Raw genomic sequence first — 16827 nt, 5'->3', positions numbered from 1 at the left:
AAATAGTGAAATTCAAGGAGTTTTTAGATAGATGCACAAATATGTAGGGAATGGCGGGATACAAATCATGAAAAAAACATAGCCTCCCTCCACATCATCCAGGCCGTGCTCTGTTGATGATGAGCGAGCGTTTGCTGCCAATTCTCAAGTTGGGGAACCCGAAATAAAAAGCAATGCTTCGGACTAAGTGTTTTATCGAAATAGCGGCTGATGTCTCCCCTCTCGCCGTGGAAGGAGCGATATCTGTCTCTCCCTTGTTAATGAGAGAGAGAACCTGTGGGATGTCAAGAACATTGGAGTGAAGTTAGTTTTTGATGGGCTGTAGACCATGGACTCTCTTTGGGGATTTTGCTGTTGTTTGCATGGTGGTGGTAGGAGTGCTGATGCTTTGTGTTAGAATAAATTGGGGGGGGGAGGGTTGATGCTGCTTGCTCCCGCTTGTGTGTGGGAGGGGGCGGGGGGCTTTGGGGTTCTTACATTTTTTCTGTCATTCAACTTTTGGGATTTTCCTCTGTTTCGAGCATTTCAGGTGAGTGACAATTTCAGGTTGAATATTGTATATATTTTCTGATATTAAATGGAACTTTTGAATTGGAAATCTGAACCAAAAATAGAAAATTCTGGAAACCCTTAACATTTCAGGTAGCATCTGTGGAAAGAGAAGCAGTCAGCATTTTGAGTTAGCCAACTTTTAGCAAAACAGGAGGTACTATTATTGTTAATAATAGTTTTCAATTGCAACCATATAGTTAATTTCTCTGACCGTGCAGTCCGGTCCTCCTGAGGCAATGATTTAAGTTGGAATAAAGCTATCCCCTTTGATGATGACTCAGACGGTTTGAATACATCAAAGGAAATAAAGCAACCAGGGACACAGGTGATGTGGTCATATTGCTGAAATAGTCTATCCAAATCCTTCAATAATTGCTGAGTTGTCTCTCCAAACTATCTTGTGCAATTTCTAATGGTGACAATAATTTCCAAGCACAACCTGAAACTTCTGCAGGAATGCTGGCCACTCCATGTGGGACTGTAAACAGAATTTTGATACTCCCATATGAACGGGGAACTCTCGAGCATCTGCGGAATTGATCTGTGGGGCTTTGCTGATTCCAATGAACTGCTGGTCCAGCAGGAGTATACAACTTTTACTCTCTTTTCCCTGTATCTGTCTGCAGGGACAGGGAAGACTTCATCTGGCTCCAGCAAAGACATATAAATCTAAAGCAACACACGCAAATTGTCTGAGGAACTCATTAGGTCAGCATACACTCAATGGCCACTTTATTAGGTACACCTGTACACCTGCTCGTGAATGCAAATATCTAATCAGCCAATCATGTGGCAGCAACTTAATGGATAAAAGCATGCAGACATGGTCAAGAGGTTCAGTTATTGTTCAGACCAAACATCAGAATCTGATGAAGAAGAAATGTGATCAAAATGACTTTGATCGTGGACTAATTGTTGGTGCCTGATAGGGGACTTGCGTATCTCAGAAACTGCTGATCTCCTGGGATTTTCATGTACAACAGTCTTGAGAGTTTAATGGTGTGAGAAACAAAAAAAATCCTCTGAGCAGCGGCTCTGTGGGTGAAAATGCCTTGTTAATGAGAGAGGTCAGAGGAGAGTGGCCAGACTGGTTCAAGCTGACACAAAGACGATAGTAACTCAAATAATCACATTTCAACAGTGGTGTGCAGACGAGCATCTCTGAACACACAAGATGTCGAACCTTGAAGTGGATGGGCTACCATGGCAGAAGCACTCGAACCTGCACTCAGCGGCCACTTAATTAGGTAGAGAGGAACCAAATAAAATGGCCACTGAGTGTGACAGGAGGAAACAAAATACTTGCAGAACCTCTTGTGTTTATAAATCTAAGAAAATTTATCTTTGTCGAATTAAATTTATTTAATATTCTCTTGTATATTTCATTTTTATTTTAAGTTTTGTCTCTCCCACAGATTTCAGTAGCATGTTTAGCATACAATATATTTGAATGTGAATGTCTGAGGCATTCTCAAACATGGAGGGTCTTTGAGGCCTTACCAAGTAACAAAGTGTTTCTGTGAGTCGAGGCCCTGCTTCCTGATGCTCAAAGAGTTGGGGCTCAGGGAGTAGCTCCCATTGGGGGTTTTGCCCAGGTCACATCAAATTGAGCAATGGACAAGATGTCATTTAGGAACAGATGAGACAGGTGGCTTGTTGAACAAGAGAGGGGAAGAATCAAAATTGGATCCGACTAATTAAGATTAAAATCGAGACACATTTTCTGCATTCGAAAGCTAAATGAAACAGATTGCAGATGCTGGAAATCCAGAACAACACATAAAATGCTGCTGGAACTCAAAAGGTCCGGCAGCTTCTACGGAAGGGTAGAAGCAGTTGACTTTTCAGGCCGGGAGAGCCTGATGAAGGGTCTTGGCCAGAAATATCAGCTGTTTATTCCCCTCCGTAGATGCTGCCTGCCCTGCTGAGTTCCTCCAGCATTGTGTATGAAATATTAGTCTCCCTCTCTCCGAAGGTGCTTGGACTCCATTGACTCCGAGCTGAGAAGATTTCGGTCTAGTAAAGGAATGGGAAGCAAGGAATAGAAATGGGAGAGCGATGCACACCAGCCTGATCTGACTGAAAGGCAAGGCAGGCACGAACAGTTAAATGTCAATCCTTTCCCTGTCAAACTAATCACTCAGAATAAAATTTCCTTCCTATTTTTAGCCAAAACGCATCATAAAATAGCACTCATGTACTGTAGATCAAGATATCTTGGTTTTCAAGGGGTTGTAAGAACTGGGAACTGTGATATATGAAATAAATGAGTGACAGATTTCTCTTCTTATATCATCTTTGTGTGCTGTCAATGTTCCAAAGCATTTCTGTTTGAGAAGTCTAACTATGTACAGAAATATTAAGTGCAGCATTTTAGAAGCAACAAAATGAGTGGCCAGTTCATTTGCTTTGGAGAATCTAATGTGTGGGGCCTCCAGCAGCAGGTACCACCAAGGCAAGGTTAGTCCGCCTGGTTCCCCTGCTTTTGCTGTACCGTTCAATAAGGCCATGATCACGTTTTTATCTCATTGCCATTTTCCCACATATCCCTCAATATCTCTTAATCTATTGAGCTCTGTTCTGAAAATACTCACTAGCTGAGCCTCCATAATACAGATTCAGGTTAGTTTATAGTCATATGCAGCAGAGTGCGATGAGATTCTTTGCTCGTGTATAGTTGACGGAGTGAACCATCTGGGTGAAGAAACATCTCCTCATCTCTGTCCTGAGTGCCCAACCACTTCTTTGGAGTCTGTGACCTGTGGTTCCAGACACCCCAGGATAAACATCCCTGCATCTGCCTTGCCAAAATCTGTAAGAACTTTAAAAAAATTTGCATCTAGTTTGTTGTTGGTGCATTGGGGCCTTCACTATATCCGGTGCTCTTGGCCAACACTTGACATAATGGAGGGTGAATGGAATTGAACAGATGGCTTCTGTGATAGTGGGGCTCTCAGGGGGAGGTTGAGGTACCATCCACTCTGGTTGAAGATGGCCAGAAATGCTTGAGCTTTGACTTTGGCAATCACATGCTGCGTTCTGTGATCATTTAGATGAGGAGGTGCTTGGAGCCTTCTCTTATTAGCTGTTTAATTGTCCATGACTATTCATGACTGGATATGGCAGGGACTGTTGTGCCTTGACCTCCTGCACTGCTTCTGGAATAACTTAGCTCTGTTTATTTCTGTGCTGCATAACCCTCCAGCCCATGGCCTAGATCCAACCTGGAGATGAGTGCCTTGCCTGCAAGTGTCTAAGTAAACTGGATCTGGGTGTGTGGCTTGCTAGCATGGCAGTTAGCATGACGCTATTATACTGCAAGTTCTACCACTACCTGTAAGGAGTTTCTGTGACTGTGTGGGTTTCCTCCTGGTGCTCTGGTTTCCTCCCACATTCCAAAGATGTATGGGTAAGTAGGTTCATTGGTCACATGGATGTAATTGGGTGGCTCGGGCACACTGGGCCTGAAGGACTGGTTACCCTGATGTATCTGTAAATAAAAATAAGAACCCAGTGGTATGGCACGGGAGACAAGGTTTCTGGCACTGCTTTTCACTGTGAGATAGTGCTTGTGGGCAGGGGTGTATGACTAGGACATAATATTGGTGGGCACAGGTCTGACACTGAAAAAAATATATTGATTCAGTACAGGTGGGTACGGGTCTGTTACTGAGCTGGAATACTAGTAGGCACAAGTTAGTCAGTTAGTCACTCTATGACACAGGGGTTCAGTACAGGTGGGCACAGGTCTGTTACTGAGGTGGAATACTGTCAGCCACAGGTTAGTCACTCTATGACACAGGGGTACAGTATAGGTAGGCACTGATTTGTTACTGAGGTGGAATACAGGTCAGCATTCCTTAGTCACTCTATGACACAGGAGTTCAATATAGGTGGGTACTGGTCTGTTACTGAGGTGGAATACTGGTAGGCATTCCTTAGTCACTCTATGACACAGGGGTTCAGTACAGGTGGGCACAGGTCTGTTACTGAAAAACTAGGTACGATAATGGTTCAAGGCTGTTTCTGAATAATACTGGGACACAATACTGGTTGGTACAGGTCAGTTCTGTAAAGCACTGAGATATATTGCTGGTGGGTTTTGGTCTGTCACTGTGAAACACAGGTACAGTGCTGGTGAGAGCAGATCAGTCACTGTGAAACACTGGGCTACAGTAGGTGGATATTAGATTGTCACTGGGAGCAAATTAGGGGGCTCAAGCCTGCCAGGTGGATCACTGAGATAGAGTACAGGTTAGTACAGATTAGTCACTATAGAACACTGGGACAGTATGCATGATGGCACAGGTTGGATGGAGCAGTGAAGGTGTGGTGATTGGAGCAGTGCGGAACATCGAGTGAGGCAGTGAGGGACGTTTGGTGGGGCAGTGAGGGATGTTGAGTGGGATAGTGAGGGACGTTTAATGGGGTAGTGAGGGACATTGAGTGGGGTAGTGAAGGACGTTGAGTGGGGTAGTGAGGGACGTTTAGTGGGGTGGTGAAGAACGTTGAGTGGGATAGTGAGGGACATTGAGTGGGGTAGTGAGGGACATTTAGTGGGATAGTGAGGGTCGTTTAGTGGGGTAGTGAGGGACATTGAGAGGGGTAGTGAGGGACATTTAGTGGGCTAGTGAGGGACGTTGAGTGGGGTAGTGAGGGACATTTAGTGGGCTAGTGAGGGATGTTGAGTGGGGTAGTGAGGGATGTTGAGTGGGGTAGTGAGGGACATTGAGAGGGGTAGTGAGGGACGTTTAGTGGGCTAGTGAGGGATGTTGAGTGGGCTAGTGAGGGATGTTGAGTGGGGTAGTGAGGGACATTTAGTGGGGTAGTGAGGGACATTTAGTGGGGTAGTGAGGGATGTTGAGTGGGGTAGTGAGGGACATTTAGTGGGCTAGTGAGGGACGTTGAGTGGGGTAGTGAGGGATGTTGAGTGGGATAGTGAGGGACATTTAGTGGGGTAGTGAGAGACGTTGAGTGGGGTAGTGAGGGACGTTGAGTGGGATAGTGAGGGACGTTTAGTGGGGTAGTGAAGGATATTGAGTGGGGTTGTGAGGGACATTTAGTGGACAGTGAGGGATGTTGAGTGAGTCAGTGAGTGGGTAGTTATCAGCGGTAAGGCTGTAGGGAGGAAAGGTCATGGAGTTCATTGGGCTGATTGCAACAACGGAGGGAGGACGATGGAGCGTGTGTTTTGAAACATAACCAAAAATATCAATACCTGTTGATGTACAGTTAGAATGGGCAGTTAAAGAAAATGTGCGTGTTTTTGTGAGTGACTCTCAGAAGAGTTTTGGACTGAAATCTGAATGTCTGCAAACATGGTTGCCAACCCTGGTGCTCATGCAGATGTTAGGTATACGTAGCCTTTTGCTGTAGTCTCACCAGCTGGGCACCTCCTTTGCGGGTTCACCTAACATGCTACACACATCAACGTCGACTGCACCTCTTCCTAGAGATGCTGCCTGGTCTGCTGCGTTCACCAGCAACTTTGATGTGTGTTGCTTGAATTTCCAGCATCTGCAGAATTCCTGTTGTTCACCTAACATGCTCTTCAACACATTGGGATGAATATAGTTCTGCCACTCATGGTGCTTCCTGAACTGGTAGACTGTCAGAATTTGCCTCGTCTAGAATAAAAGTTCTGCGATGGTGGAGATGTCCTTGATATGAAGGCAGAACTTTGTCTCTACAAAGTTGTGTGGTGGTTACTTTTAGATACTCTCTGTGGTGACTCTCAGACTAGCAGCAACATCTCATCCGCAATCACCATCAGCACAGGGACACCAGAAGGCTGTGTACTTAGCTCTACTCTACCTACTTCATGTTTATGACTGTGAGGCGAAGCACAATTCCAACGCCATATTTCTGCTTGCTGACAATGCCACTGTTGTTGACTGAATCGAAGATGGTGACAAATCAGCATGTAGAACGGCGGGAGGAGAAGATGGCAGCACGACGCAGTGCGCGCAGCTCTCTGGTGAAATGATATCTTATTTGTAAGTAGGATGCCGTGCACAATTCTGATTTGATGGAGACAGACGTGAGAAGCACAGAGGAACATCTGGAGAAATTTCTGAAATGCCCGGTTCGCTGCTGCTGCTACTGTGCGATCGAGAATCTCCGGAGGGAAGGCCCCAGAATCCTCGGCTTTGCCTGCTGCTGGCGACCGAGGCTGGGGTTGAAGCGTTTGGCAGAGATGGTGCTCGGTACTCAGTGTCGGAGGGCTGATCGGAGCTCGAAGTTTTCGGACGGCTCAGAGTCAGACTGTGGTCGGGCACGGCAGGGAGAGTTTTCTGCCTTCTCCTGTCTGCGTGAGATGTGGGACTTTCAAGTGACTTTGAACTTTTTTACGGTGCCCATGGCCTGTTCTACATCAAGTTATGGTATTGTTGCACTGTTGTAACTATACGTTATAATTATGTGGTTTTTGTCAGTTTTTCAGTCTTGGTCTGTCCTGTGTTTCTGTGATATCACACCGGAGGAATATTGTATCATTTCTTAATGCATGCATTACTAAATGACAATAAAAGAGGACTGCGTGTCGTCATAATCTAATCTAATCTAATCTAGAAGGGAGATAGGAAATCTGGGCTGTGAGGTGCCACAACAACCTTTCACTCAGTTCAGCAAGACCAAAGAGCTGATTATTGACTACAGGAGGAGGAAACCAGAGGTCCATGTGCCAGTTCTCATCATCAGAGGATCAGAAGTGGAGAGGGTCAACAACTTTAAATTCCTCGGTGCTATCATTTCAGAGGACCTGTCCTGGGTCCTGCACACAAGTGCCATTACAAAGAAAGCACGGCAGTGCTTCTCCTTCGAAGTGTGTGAAGATTCAACATGTCGTCTGAAACTGACAAACTAATATAGATGCACAGTGGAGAGTAGACTGACTGTTTGCATTGCATCCCAGCCATGCTCTCTTCTCACTGCTGCCATTGGGAAGGAGGCACAGGAATCTCAAGACCCACACCACCAGGTTCAGGAGCAGTTATTACCCCTCAACAATCAGGCTCTTGAACCAGAGGGGACAACTTCACTCAGCTTCACGCACCTCATCACTAAACAACCTATGGACTCACTTTAAAAGTCTCTTCATCTCACATTCTCAATATTTATTGCTTATTTATTATTTACTATTATTTTGTTTGCTTTTTTTCTTTTTGTATTTGCAGAGTTTATTGTGTTTTGCACACTGGTTGTTTGCTCATCTTGTTGTGAGCAGTTTTTCATTAATTCTATTGTGTTTATTTGTATTTTCTGTAAATTCAAGCAAGAGAATGCATTTTGAGGTTGCATATGGTAACATGTACTTTGATAATGAATTTACATTGAAGTTTGAACCCTGAGGTGCCTTAATGGATGAAATGGTTAATCCCTACTTAAAAAAAATCGGTGGAAGGACATGCTGTGATGTGACATTGTGATTCTGCAAAGGGATTATAATTGTAATAAAGGGATTGCACTGAGTGACTGGGTTAAAATCTGACAAATGGAATTTAATATATGGAAGTGTGAACTCATGCAGGTTTGTAAGAGGAATCAAAAGCTGCATTGTTATCTAAATAATCTCGGCCATGTTCTGCATTCGGGTCCAGTGATGGAGGACATCCATAGATATCGGGCTGGCTTTGGTTTCCAGGATTTGATGTCCTTGTGAGCAGGAGGCAGGAGGAGGTATGAAGGCCAGACAGTCGGTAAGCCTGGACGTCAGGGTCCCCTCACCGGCTAGTCCGGGGATTGATAGTGACGACCGGAGCTGAAAGGTCAATCAGAAGTCGAGAAGTCGAAGTCTAATGGTTGAAGCTTGGAGACCTGGAGTCTGGAAGCCTGTCCTGGAATTGGAGAGCTGTCTATGCGTGTTTGAAAAGGGGCTTGTTTTGCTTGTTGAATTCTGTGTTGCTCTGCTGAGAAATGTTGGTGCCAGGATATGTGATAACACTTGCAGACTGCCCCCAACACATCCTTGGGTTGTGCTGGTTGCCAACGCAAGTGACGCATATCACAGCACATTTTAATGTACATAGCATAAATAAACCTGAATCTGAGTTAGAACCTGGAGAAAGATGAAAAAGTGAAGTTCAGAGGGAGCTGAGTTATCCAATGCATGAATCACAGAAAGGTTCAACAAGTAGTTAATGCAGACACCATTTTGGCCTTTGTTGTGAAGGGGGTAGGAGTTTATACAGGGTGCTGCTGGGGCCACACCTAGAGCTTTAGTCTCTTTACTCAGGAAAGGATATAATATTATTGGGGTTGTTTAAAAATTCACCAAGCTAATTCCTGGGATTTCAGGGTTGTCCAATTCAGAATGGCATGACAGTTTGGATCTGTATTCAGCAATACATACAGAATGCTGGAGGACCTCAACAGGTCAGACAGCATCTCTGGAGGAAAATAAGGAGTCATTGTTTAGGGCCGTGGCATTCGCTCCATCCGTGGCACACCAGGATCTCAATTCCACATCCCACTCCCACACCAACATCTCTGTTCACCGCCATGATGAAGCCAAACACAGTCTGGAAGAGCAAAACCTCATATCTCATCTTGGTAGTCTCCAACCTGATGGCATGAACCTCGACTTCACTAATTTCCAGTCGCTGCTTCCCTCTGTTCCCCCTCCTCACTTTGTTTTCACTCATTCTGGTGGCCTTCTCACCATTTCTCTTCCCCTTCCCCATCGTGTGGCCTTCCCATCATGTCCCTCTGGTTACCACCTCTCATCTTTCAGCTTCTTACTTCATAAACCTCCCACCTTCTCCCTCTCCCTCACCTGGTCCCACCTATCACATTCCAGTTTATACTCCTCCCCCTCAACTCACTTTCTCATTCTGGACTCAACCCCCTTCCTTTCCAGTCCTGATGAAGGGTCTCGGTCCAAAATATCGACTGTTCACTTTCCTCCACTGGTGGTGCTTGACCTTTTGAGTTCCGTCAGCATTTTGTGTGTGTTGCTCAGGACTTCCAGCATCTACAGAATAACTTGGAGTTTCGAAGAATGTGGGGTTGTGGTGACCCACTTTCTGGCACACACGAACCGGCTCACGAAACGGCGCGCGCCGGCAGAGAGGCCGGCCCCAAAAAGGGCGCCAGGCTATCTTCACCGGCAGGGGGAAAATCCCACGCACAGAAAGGGTCTGCGAATATGCATTTCCCACGGCAGTCCCGCCCAGGGAGGGCGAGAACGGGAAGGCTGAAAAGGAGGCCGAGAAGTTTGAATAAATCTCTTTTATCGCAACTCCAACTCTCCGACTACATGTTGTTATTCTAGCGCTGTGTGTAGCACACTGCTACAGGGTAACCATATTCAAATAGTATGTGGAATCTTCAGTGAATTTGATGGAGAAGATGTTGAGAGTCATGTAGAATGGACCTTTTCTTTAGAGTTGATACGAAATTTCTTCTCTCAAATGGTCGTGCATCTCTGGAAATCTTTAGCCCAGATAGTGGAGGAGGCCTCCCTTAGATCTTTAGATGTATTGAAAATGAAGTTGGATAAATATTTGAAAGATCAAGGGGTGATGGGGCACAGAAGAGGAGTTGAGGCCGGCATAGATCCGCCATGATCATATGGAACAGTGGGTTTTGTGTGAGGAGTCTACTGGCCCACTCCTGAGTCCATTTTCTGGTGTTCTGGCATTAGTTCCTACATCACCTTCTGCAGACACAATGCAGAAGCCGTGTCTTTCAGAACTTGTGTGGCTCAGCTTAAAGTTGGTGATTAGAAGCCACTCTTGCTGTCTGGCAGGGAAGCTGTCCATTCAGGGCACATTTTCTGTCTATGCTGAAGATTTATTTTGCCTTATTATACATGAAAAGGCTCTGGTTCCTCAGCTGAGGGTGGGCGACAGAGAGTCATCTGCAGAAAGTTACCTCGTCTAAACTTGATTTGGTGCCATGAGACTTCACGAAGCCTGTAGTCAATGTTGATGACTCCCAGAGCCCCTCCTTGTCTCTTTGTCACACTGAGGAAGTAGAAGCGCTGGCATGCTCTCTTCCCAATGGCGTCTACATGACTGGAGTTGTCACTTGACTGATACTTTGGAAGATGTCCTAGTTAGAGGACCTGCCCGGATTTTAATGGGAAAAATTTGTGGGTTGGACAGAACCTGTGAACACTACCTCACTTTTAAAAATATATATTATTTCTGTTGTTGCATGATTTTTAAATCTATTCAATATACATATACTGTAATTTATTCACTTATTTATTTTTCTTTCTGTATTATCGTGTATTGCATTGAACTGCTGCTGCTAAGTTAACAAATTTCATGGCACACGCCAGTGATAATAAACCTGATTCTGATTCTGTGTTCAATGACTCTGTGACTCAATGTGTTTTCAGCTCGGTTAAGGAAAGGACTTAAAGTTCAACCACTTGATATAACAGGTAAAAATATGAGATAGAGTTAGAAGGTGCAGAATAATTCAACCAAAGTTTTACTTGCTTGAGCTATTTCCATTATTAGTAGATGTTAGCTGTATTCAGGCCAAGGAAAATATTCCTCAGCACACTTCGTAAAGGAATACCACATTCTCTAAGAAGGCCTCCAGTTAATGGTGTAAATGGTAGGGCATTGAAGAATGCTGTAGAACACAGGGATCTAGGAATAATGGTGCATAGTTCCCTGAAGGTGGAATCTTATGTGGATAGGGTGGTGAAGAAAGCTTTTAGAATGCTGGTCTTTATTAATCAGAGCACTGAGTATAGGAGTTGGGATGTAATGTTGAAATTGTATAAGGCATTGGTAAGGCCAAATTTGGAGTATTGTGTACAGTTCTGGTCACTGAATTATAGGAAAGATGTCAATAAAATTGAGAGAGCACAGAGGAGGTTTACTAAAATGTTGCCTGGGTTTCATCTCCTAAGTTACAGAGAAAGGTTGAACAAGTTAGGTCCTTATTCTTTGGAGCGTCGAATGTTGAGCGGGGACTTGATAGAGGAGTTTAAAATTATGAGGGGGATAGATAGAGTTGACGTGGATAGGCTTTTTCCATTGAGAATGGGGGAGATTCAAACAAGAGGACATGAGTTGAGAGTTAAAGGGCAAAAGTTCAGGGGTAACATGAGGGGGAACTTCTTTACTCAGAGAGTGGTAGCTGTGTGGAACAAGCTTCCAGCAGAAGTGGTTGAGGCAGGTTCGATGTTGTCGTTTAAAGTTAAATTGGATAGATATATGGACAGGAAAGGAATGGAGGGTTATGAGCTGAGTGCAGGTCAGTGGGACTAGGTGAGAGTAAGAGTTTGGTACGGACTAGAAGGGTCGAGATGGCCTGTTTCCGTGCTGTAATTGTTATATGGTTATATGGTTAATTTCAAATTCTCATGTGGCTCCTCTTGACATTGTATAGAGAAGATTATTGGCCACTTGGCTGATGGAATGTGACAATAATGATTCATTAATGGAGTCCTTTTAAAAAGCTTCCCTTGAAATCAGCAGGCTGGGTAGTAGAGTCCAGTGTTGAGGAATCACCTTATTTAATTAGCACTGGCATTTTGATGGATGGAAGTTCATAGAGGGAGTATCCATGTGATGAATGGATGATGAAATGGCCCTCAAAATAACCAAAGAAAGAAAGTTCACAATGTCCAGACCTGATAATGTTCCACCAGTATTCAGCTCAGTGACAGTAATACTGATCAATCATTGACATTAATTACATCAATATAGTTTCTTCAGACTGTAACTGAACTTCCTCAATGTCAGAAAATGACATCATTATCAATAAATGTGTAAACTCTGCCAAATATTCATTATAGAATAACGAATGGTCAAAGATCAGGTGGGGACATGGTGCTAGCTTGGTTTTGATTCTCCCAAACTTAACCTCAGGTGTCATTTGCAGTGAGCATCTCAACTATTGAAACAGGCAGTGAGGTAGATACCAACTGAGAGTGTTACACCAGAAGACCATAAGTCAGAGGAGCAGAATTAGGCCATTCGGCCCAGCAAGTCTTCTCTGCCATTCCGTCAGGGCTGATTTATTATCCCTCTCAACCCCATTCTCCTGCCTTCTCCTTGTAACCTTTGATGCCCTTATTAATTAAAAACCTATCAGCCTCCACTTTAAGTATATCCAGTGACTTTGCCTCCTCAGCCATCTGTGGCAATGAATTCCACAGATTCACCACTCTCTGGCTAAAGAAATTCCTCCTAAAACCCTTTTCTAAAGGGATGGTCCTCTATTCTGAGGCTGTACCATCTGGTCCTAGACTCCCTCTCTACAGGTAACATCCTCTCCACATCCGCACCATCTAGGCTTTTCAATATTTGATAGGTTTCAATGAGATCGCCCCCTCATTCTTCTAAACTCCAGTGAGTACAGGTCTGGAACCATTAACTGCTCCTCGTAATTCAACCCTTTTCATTCCCAGAATCATTTTCGTGAACTTCTTTTGTAACTTCTCGAATGCCAATACACCTTTTTCTGAGAGAAGGGGCCCAAAACTGCTCACAATGTGACCAATGGCTCATAAAGCCTCTACATTACATCCTTGCCTTTATATTCTCCAGATGAGCGGTTGTGTATTGTACACAGTTACATGAATGCTGCTCCTTCCAGTTCATAAGGAAGTTAAGAACAAATATCTGGTTTCACAATGCAGAAATCAAAATACAGTTATCCTTGTTGAGAAATAGGTATTTATCTTGAACAATCTGAGTAAGTGGCTGCTAAAAAGGATCCTACGATACTGCATAAATGCTGAGTGTTTGGCAAATAATCAGTCTTCAGTAATAGTTCTAATTAATTGAACTATTTCTTGCCTCTAAATCATACGTTTGAAACCTTTTGAGTCTTTCCTTTACAGCTGGAACCTGTATCCAAAAATGTTCGGGCTGAATTCAATACCTAATATAGAAAATTAAACATTCAGTGAACCAATTAATCACTGGAAAGAGACAATAAGAGGGTCTGTTAATTATCCTAGTCAGTGGACTATGGATGAAATGGGTTTATTTTCTCACTTTGTGGTGTTTAAAGTGAAGACTTGTATCAAAAAGAATGCTAGCCAGCTGGCCTATTGAAGTCAATAGTTAATTCCCATTAACTTTCTGATACCAACGATGTTTTAGTTAACCATTTATCGATTAATGTTAAGAAGTTATCTTTGCAAAAATATAGGTGTATAAAATGCAGACAATACCAACAGGTGTGTGAGGACTGTAAAAGAACTACCCTTTGGTGGAAATTGAGCAGGTAGCCTGTCATTGTACACCTCTTGTTTTTTCTTTGGCTTATTCATAGAATTATCATTTATAACACAAATCAGATATGTGTCTGGGCTACACTGAAGTGTTTGCCAGGGCCTGTGAATAACAGACCATAGTTTAGTAGATACTCCTGGTTTATAGCCATTGCTTTTTTCTTGGAATGACATTACTACTAATAGTAACTCACACATTTTTTTTCTCTGTGCTCTTCTTGGCATTTTTATTGCGCTCTCCAGGGCATCCATTTTAAATACAAATTGAAATCTTTGCATGGTCAAAGAGAGATCAGAAAGAAAAGCAGCGGGGAATGAACATAGGGCTGTGATACTGGTCTTCTTGTGAACCACTGATGTCAGTGCCAGGTTTCAGAAACAACCTTTTTTTCCTCTTGTTGTTAAACCTCTGCAATGAGGATTTAGTCACCATCTGGATTTTATAACTTTCTCACCTGATAATACTGCGCTGCAGTTGACCATGCTGACTAACTTAGCAACACAAGACCCTTGAAAACCAATGTCATTCTGAGAGAGGAATATAAAACTTCACAGCTCTGTACAGGCCCTTCAGACCATGATGGGCCAACCTTAAGGACTATTCTACTTGCTCTACACATCCTGACATGCAGACTCAATTCTCTAACAACCTCAATGGAGCATGGCCAGTCTAAGCCTTAGTGTGGGCACAAGAGACTGCCGCTGCTGGAATCTGAAAGACTGGAGAAACTCAGCAGATCAGGCAGCATCTGTGGAGGGAAAGGAGAGTCGACATCTCAGGTCACGATCCTTCTGCTGGACCTGAAACATCAGCTGTTCATTTCCTTCCACGGATGCTGCCTGATCCACTGAGTTTCTGCAGCTCTTTGTGTGCTGCTCACCTTTAGTGTGTATACTTGAGCATCAAGCGAGATAAAATTGCCCAAGACCCATTGACACGAAGGGTTTCGGTTAGGGCTTTGGTCTTTTTTTTGAGGGAATATCCTTATGCTGCATTAGCAAAGTCTTGCTGTTTTTGTGGGAGCATTTTCAGAATGAGTGGGTTGGCTGTGATAACAGGAAGATCTGTCTGAGACAAAAGTGTATTTAGAATGTGTTTTAAATAACTCACTGACTAATTTAATGCCGTAGTCTGGGTGTAAATCGTTTATTATCAGCTTTGCTCTGGTAAAATGTGATGTGGGTTGAATAAATCAGTCAGCGTTATATGACAACAAAGTGAGTCTGAATGCTTTTTCCCCATTAACCATTTAACATGTGGATTGAATGTAGTGTAAATGTATGAAGAGACAAGAAAAGAGTGTGGTGGTTCAATGATCCCATGTACAGGGCATTCTCTTACCCCTCTCAAGGCCACTAATTCCAAGGAGCTAAAACTACAGAGGGAAGCAAATTGAGAGCTAGCTCCCTCTATCACTCTTTAACACTCATGTCACAGCTAGTAGAGAATCAGAAACAAAATCGGGTTTCATACCACCCGCACATGTTGTGACATTTGTCAATTTTGCAGCAGTAGTACAGTGCATAATAATAATAAACTTGTGAATTACAGCAAATATATATATATAATAGTTAAATTAAGTAGTGCAAACATGGAAATAAAAAAAACATAGTGAGGTAGTATTCATGGGTTCAATGTCCATTCAGAAATCAGAAGACAGAGGGGAAGAAGCTGTTCCTGAATCGTTGAGTGTGTGCCTTTGGGCTCCTGTCCTTCCTTCCTGATGGTAACAACGAGAACAAGGCAGAACCTGGGTGATGGGGGTCCTCAGTGATGAATGCCACCTTTTTGAGGTAGCGCTGATCCGCAGTGCCAGACATTCTAGTACAATCCTGACCTTGGATGCTGTCTGCGTGGAGTCCGCATCTTCCTCCTGTGACTACGTGGATTCCCTCCAAGTGCTCTTGTTTCCTCCCACACCTTAAAGACATGCAGTTTGATAGGTTAATTAAAATAAGATTAATGTAGGGTTACTGTCAAATGGTAGTTGATGGTTAGTGTTGACTCGATGGGCTGAAGGGCCTGTTTCCATGCTGTAGCTCTCTATGACTTCATCAAATTGTACAAGAAGGTGTGTAAAATCAATAGGGCCATAGATAAGATGAACACACTCAGTCTATTTTATTCAGTGAAATGGAATAAAAAATTAGACGGGGTATATTTAAGGTGAGAGGGGAAAGATTTAAAAGGGACCCGGGGGACAACTTCTTGACACAAAGGGTGATATATGGAATGAGCTACCATTGGGTTAAGTGAGGTAGATAAAATAACAACATTTAAAAGATGTGATTAAACTGGAGAGAATACAAAAAAAAAGATTTGCAATGATGTTTGCAGGGCTCAGGAGACTGAGTTATAGGGAGACTGGTTTCTCATAGTTGTCATAACCAGGGGAATTACTGGGGGCAAGCTCCCACTATCTATTAAAATGCTCCCAGTAATGTGTATCTCAAATAGTCTTTGACGACCAAGTCCAGCTCCTGGCCTTTACATGTGCCTTAGCTACTGAGCTAGGCAGAACCGCTTCTACTGACTGGAGAAGGGGCAAAGGCAGATAACTGGCACCTTACAACCAGTCGCTTTGGGCAGATGACACTCATCAGCCATGCTTGGCAGCTCATCTAGGAGAAGGAAAACTCTGATCTCAAACCTCCGTTGCCTTGTGGCTACAACCACTTCGGGAGTAAACCCTGAGGAAAAATCCAGAGCTGTAGTCCCTAACGTAGTCCTATGTTGAGTTCAGTGCAGACTGACAACTCCTGCAATGGTACTGGTGCCAAACTGTATCGGTCTCTGCTGTTACTTCAGATTCATCAGATGTACGGAGACGGAAAGCCTGTTGCCTGGGCAACAGCTTGCTCTCCATGTCGTACTGCCCTGGCTTGCATAGACATTTAGGGTGCGACATCCATGGTCGACCCTGATCAATGGAAGGCCTACTAGACAGGCTGGACTTTTACTCCTTGGAGCATAGGAGAATGCGGGATCATCTCATGAAGGTGTATCGGGGTATAGATGAGGTGAGCAGTCTTTTCTCCAGGATTGGAGAATCAAAAACTAGAGGACA

Source organism: Mobula hypostoma, chromosome 18, assembly GCF_963921235.1.
Source record: "Mobula hypostoma chromosome 18, sMobHyp1.1, whole genome shotgun sequence".
Lineage (NCBI taxonomy): Eukaryota > Metazoa > Chordata > Chondrichthyes > Myliobatiformes > Myliobatidae > Mobula > Mobula hypostoma.
This window is presented reverse-complemented; position numbering follows the sequence as displayed.